At 56.0% G+C, this 6043-nt stretch overlaps 1 protein-coding gene across 1 annotated transcript in view; it reads right to left on the bottom strand.

The window, feature by feature from the left end:
- Positions 1-6043, bottom strand: part of LOC102945115 (interferon-inducible GTPase 5) — a 93835-nt gene that overhangs the window by 48962 nt on the left and 38830 nt on the right. The window lies entirely within an intron of this gene.

The following is a 6043-nucleotide window of genomic DNA, read 5'->3' as shown; positions in this document are numbered from 1 at the left end:
GCAGCCAGATAATGTAGCTAAAGGAGGCACAGACCTGGAACGTGCGTCCCGAACGCCACAGAAGGATGAAGCCCTAATGTTTGCGGACGGCGCTTTATGGATTCAGGACAGGAACCTCGAGGCCTTGTCTACACACACAGAAGTTACATGTCTTCAGCTGATTTATTTCAGTTGCTTCTTAAATGCTTTAAGAAGAAATAAGAGGGTCCAGGCAAGGGTTTACACTCAATCAGTTAACTTGTTTTAACAAAGAAACGTGAAAGTTAAACCACTTCAGCTCTGTTTCATCCCCGTAAAATTGTTGCCCAGATGTTCTGAAAAGTTCCCCTGGCACACAGCAGCCTTGATCTCACAGACTCAAGACAAGCAGAGCTGGCAGCAGTCAGTGCTTGGGTGGGACACCAGAAAATTTAAGGTGGCTCCAGGGTGTGGGGTCGGTGACTCAGTAGGGGGCGCTCTCCCCTTGCAGTCAGTGCAATGAACCAGGGCAACACTAGAGGCGCTGTGCTGTGGGGGGACACGCTCCTGCGGCAGGCAGGGCTGGTCCTGATGCCCCAGAAAGGCACTAGGGGGCGCTGTGCTGCAAGGGGCAGGGTGGGGGTTCTCCCCTGGCTGTCAGGGCTGGCCCCAATGCCCCGGGGCGGCACTAGGCGGCACTGTGTTGCAAGGGGGCAGGGTGGGGGTTCTCCCCTGGCTGTCAGGGCTGGCCCCAATGCCCCAGGGCGGCACTAGGGGGCGCTGTGCTGCAAGGGGGTGGGGTGGGGGCTCTCCCCGGCTGTCAGGGCTGGCCCCAATGCCCCGGGGAGGCACTAGGGGGCGCTGTGCTGCAAGGGGGTGGGGTGGGGGTTCTCCCCTGGCTGTCAGGGCTGGTGCCGGTGCCCCAGGGCGGCACTAGGGGGCGCTGTGCTGCAAGGGGGTGGGGTGGGAGCTCTCCCCTGGCTGTCAGGGCTGGCCCCAATGCCCCGGGGCGGCGCTAGGGGGCGCTGTGCTGCAAGGGGGCGGGGTGGGGTCTCTCCCCAGCTGTCAGGGCTGGCCCCAATGCCCCAGGGCGGCACTAGGGGGCGCTGTGCTGCAAGGGGGCGGGGTGGGGGCTCTCCCCTGGCTGTCAGGGCTGGCTCCAATGCCCCGGGGTGGCGCTCGGGGGTGCTGTGCTGCAAGGGGGCGGGGTGGGGGCTCTCCCCTGGCTGTCAGGGCTGGCCCCAATGCCCCGGGGCTGCGCTAGGGTGCGCTGTGCTGCAAGGGGGCAGGGTGGGGGCTCTCCCCTGGCTGTCAGGGCTGGCTCCAATGCCCCGGGGTGGCGCTAGGGGGCGCTGTGCCGCATGGGGGCGGGGTTGGGGGCTCTCCCCTGGCTGTCAGGGCTGGCCCCAATGCCCCAGGGCGGCACTAGGGGGCGCTGTGCTGCAAGGGGGTGGGGTGGGGGTTCTCCCCTGGCTGTCAGGGCTGGTGCCGGTGCCCTGGGGCGGCGCTAGGGGGCGCTGTGCTGCAAGGGGGCAGGGTGGGGGCTCTCCCCTGGCTGTCAGGGCTGGCCCCAATGCCCCAGGGCGGCACTAGGGGGCGCTGTGCTGCAAGGGGGCAGGGTGGGGGCTCTCCCCTGGCTGTCAGGGCTGGCCCCAATGCCCCAGGGCGGCACTAGGGGGCGCTGTGCTGCAAGGGGGCGGGGTGGGGGGCTTAACAGACCTATTTGAGCACTTCTAGCGGTTAGAGAGTTACTGCTTTCTGTATGTTTGCCGCCTACTGAGCTTGGGTTTCCTGTTTGTTCTGGAAGGGGAAATGGGTGGGAACATGTGTTCAGAGCTAATACTGCCCTATGCGGGCTGCCGAAGGACATAAACACACGGGACTTGGATGGCTCAACTCAGGGCTTCCAATTGCTTCTCATCATTCAAAAGGTGCAGAACTCATGGGTGATTCGCAGCTTCTTTTATAACGGATGTTCCTTTTTTTGGACCCTAATCTGTCTCCATTCTGCTCTCTTCCCCCAACACACACACAGAGTGTCTCTTGATTTTTTTATTATATTTGCATTTCAAAACTCAAAATCCTGAAATCACAAAAGTGCTAGCAAGTGGTGTTACCTCACACATTTATTAGCTTCTGATGTATTATTTTGTCCCTCCTTTGAGAGTCTATTGGTTCTACTTTTGGATATCGGCAGGGTGAGATGAAGCTGTCTGGGGGAATTGGATAATATCCAAATGAACGAGAACCAGGAGTGAACATTTCAAAAGTGCCTTAGGAGCTAAGGGCTGGATTTTCAAAGGTATTTAGGTGCCAGAGGAGGCAGAAAGGCACCTAGTGGAGTTTTGGGAAGTGCTCCAGCAGGGTAGCCGCCCAACTCCCATTGATTTCCAATCTCTCTTTGCATCTTTAGGTACCTAAATAGCTATGGAAATATAGCCCTCAGTCACTTATGAAAATAGAACTTTGGTGCCTAAGTCCCTTAGGCTTTGCTATGACCTGAGTTAAAGAGCCTCCATTGTCTACGTGCTCTCTCTAAGAAGTCTCCATTGTATCCAGTTCTTGGGAAAGTCCTTGGGAGTGTGGATTCCCTTTAGTAGACCATCAGTGCATCTGGCTCCTCCTTTGCAGCATCTGAAAGGCTGGTTGTGGGTGTTCCCAATAAGGCAGCCCTCCCCAGAAACCTTCTGGAAAGGATTGCAGAGAACCTCCATGAAAGTTTCCTAAAGATCTCCATGGAGGATTGCTGGGCCATCCCTGTGCACATAAACATCCTTTTTGGGGGAGAACCCTCTGCGTAGCTGGGGCAGCCACGGGGAATCAGCTACCCACTGCACCTCACTTTTCCTTCATATTAAACATAAAATATAAGAGCATGTAACCCCTACAGTTTCACTGGAATTGCATCCCCACCAGAGGTGCCTTCCCTGGCATCACGCCTGACCACGATGCTGTTCTGGGAATGGCTGGACTGCTCTGGGGTTAAAAGTAGCTCCTGGCTCTCAGGAAGAATGGATCCCCCGCTCGCCTGCCTTCCATTCTCCTCCTCCTGCTCTTTGTCCACAGTGTCCTCCTCGTTGTTGCCGGAGGTGGCCCGGGCCTCCTGGGAGGTAGCCATGCTGCGTTTTGGGGGTAGCGCTGGGGTCGCCGCTGAGAATCGCACACAGCTCGTTGTCGAACCAGAATGACTGTTCGCCTCCCTTGTCTTCTGGTACCCCTGCCTGCTGAAGTGCTTTGGTTTTCACACGGCGCTGTTGCATGTCCCGGGTGTAGCCTGTCTCCCCCAGACCCCACGAGATCTTTGCCTAGGTGTTGACATTTCTTCGGCTGGATGGGAGCTCTGCTTCCTCAGACTCTTCTCCCCACACAGCAATAAGATCCACCGCCTCCTGCGTACTCCACGCTGGGGCACGTTTGGGGCATTGAGTCACCATGCTCAGCTAAGCTGTCGACCCATCAACATCGAATTACTTAAGTAATTAAGTCAACGCTACAGGCCGGTTAGGCTGGCGGAAGGGACCTCCTACTGTAGACGCAAAGGCGGCTTCCTTTGACCTAACTTTGTCATGTAGACCAGGCCTTAATTAATTAATACAATGGGAGCTTCATCGCCGCTCATCAGCAGGTCTGCACTGCCCTAGCGAGATGGCCCAGAGGGCAGCTCACAGTCTGGCCTGGGATCCAGGCCACCGGTGGGTGGGTGTGTTACTGGCTGACGATGGGGCCCAGCTCTTGTCGGGGCGGAAAAGGGAATGGAGCCAGAGATCAGGGGGACAACATAGAGTCCAGAGAGAGACAGTCAGTATGTGAAGGTGAAGAAACCAGGGGCTGGGGGCAGCAGGGATGGGCAGGAGGGGTCTGGGACAGTAAAAGGGGCAGTGACATGGGGGGATGATTTGGGGCAGGTGGGGGGGATGGATTGTTTTTACATGTGGCAATTTGCACCCCTCCCCGGGAGCAGGTCAGGGTTAGGAGTAAGGGAAGGAATGCTGGTGGGTTGGAAGCCAGGCCCCACGCTCTGTCAAATGACAGGACCCCTTGTTCAAGGAGACTCTGAAGAGCCAGAGGGGAAGCTGTGGCCGGGGCTTCACAGAGCAGGGGGCTCCTGCCTGGGATGCTTCACTCTGAGGAGGGGTGTTTGAACGGAGAAACTCCTGTGTGTGGTGTTTGGTGAGGAGCCCTGAAAAAGGGAAACTGAGGCAGGGTGCTGTGGAGCTGCTATGCCCACAAAGGGGCGCTCAGTGGGCAGCTGGCCTGGTTACCTGGAGGCTCTGGGGTGCAAGGAGAGAGCAAAGAAGTTGCAGAGGGGAGTTTTGGTGGTGTTTTGGTCACAAGGCGAGGTGAATGTCCGAGCAGTCACGTCCCCTGTTCTCTTACTGCGTTCACCGCCAGCTTCAGGTAACTTCCAAACGGTGCTTGTGCAAAGCTGAAGCACTGGCCTGGCTTGGTTAGTGTTGCTGACTACTTGCCAGGCGGGGTGTGACCCCGATAACAAAACACCTGCACTTTGCTCCTGCCTCGTCACAGAAGAAAGCTGGGAGCTGCTGTGGCTGCAAGGCGGAGGAAGCTTTGAGGTAGCTGGGGAGGGAAGGGCGTTGAGGGGCGAGGAAGGGGGGCACAAAGGGAATGATGGGGAGCCCTGGAGGGCCCCTGAGGCGCCAGGTGGGGCAAGGCAGAGTTGTGGAGCTCTGAGGTACCGAGCAGGGCAATTACAGGGCGGGGGGAAGGTACCAAGGAACTAGGGAGATTCTCAGTTACACTAAATCCCCTTCATGCCGCCCGAGTGGTGAGATGAAGCTTAACTGAGATTTCGGACCCCGCATTCCTCTCCACAAAACCCAAAGGCTGTACCTGTCATTTACAAGGCCCAAAAACGAGGCATTAAAGAACGTGAGAAATCTCTCACCCGCCACGGAATACACATAAAAATACAACCACCAGTTTGGGCTGTTTAATCTCCCAGAGATTTAAACCCCAGAGCTGGATAATCTCAGATATTTAAACCCCAGAGCTGGACTGGAACCAGCGCTGTGGAGGAGAAAGGCCCATATCGAGGCATGGCAGAATTTGTATTTTTATTTGATATCAATATTTGGTTTTAAGCATTTGTTTTATTTGTATTGATTTCAGTTTTCTCAGTTGTGCACAATTATGGGCTTTAAGCATGTTTAGTGATTTAAATGTTCACAGTTCCGGGAAGCCAGGGAAGGTCAGACAATCGGGGGGGTCAGCAAGAATGACAGTAGACATTGAGAGTCAGAAAGTTGAAACTTTGCAGCTGTTAAAACACAAACTGTCAACGTCGCGTGTCAAAACTTTGACCTGAAATCGAATTCTAATCAGCTCTGAAGCAGCATTTCCCGTACTTGGCTGATCTGTCAGTTTCAGTTATCGATGGGAATATTTTCCATTCCCAGCTCCCGTGAGCCAGCCAACGCCCTGGAGAACACAACGCAAACAGGAGCACGTTCTCTTGGCCCTTCCTCCTATGATAGTGGGCCAGCGCCTGCAGCTCTGCTCAGTTAAGATTTAGACCACCTTTCGGTATCTTCTAAGGGCTCTAAAGTCTGCATAGTTAATTAGATCGCCTTGAACCAGGGTGTGCCTCATGGAGGTACTGGCTAGGGTTACTGATCCAAATGTGGGGTCATTTAAGCCAGGGATTCCCAAGATCCAGTGCTCTCCCTCTTCTCCCCCCCCACCTAAAAAAATCCTTTTCTTAAGGATCACGGGTTCTACCAATGATTATTTGGTGCCAGACCTGATGAACTCTGTGAAGTTTGCAAGCTTGTGTCTCTTCCACCCAGAAGTCGGTCCCATAAGGATATTCCCTCACCCACAGGGGCGGCGAGATGTATGGAGCACGGGGGGCCAACTCCACCAAAGTTGGGGGCCAGGTCTCTCCCGCAGCCCTGCCTGCCGCCCCCGCGCACCTCTCCTGGCCTGTCCACCCCGTCCCCGCCTGCCACCCCTGGGCAATTTAAAAGGGCCTGGGGACCCCCCCACCACCACCAACAGCAGCGCAATAGGGCTAAGGCAGATTTCTGCCTGCCCGCTCAGCTTCCAGAAGCAGCTGAAAGCCGCC

Source organism: Chelonia mydas, chromosome 24 (genome assembly GCF_015237465.2).
Source record: "Chelonia mydas isolate rCheMyd1 chromosome 24, rCheMyd1.pri.v2, whole genome shotgun sequence".
Classification (NCBI taxonomy): Eukaryota; Metazoa; Chordata; order Testudines; family Cheloniidae; genus Chelonia; species Chelonia mydas.
This window is presented reverse-complemented; position numbering and strand designations above follow the sequence as displayed.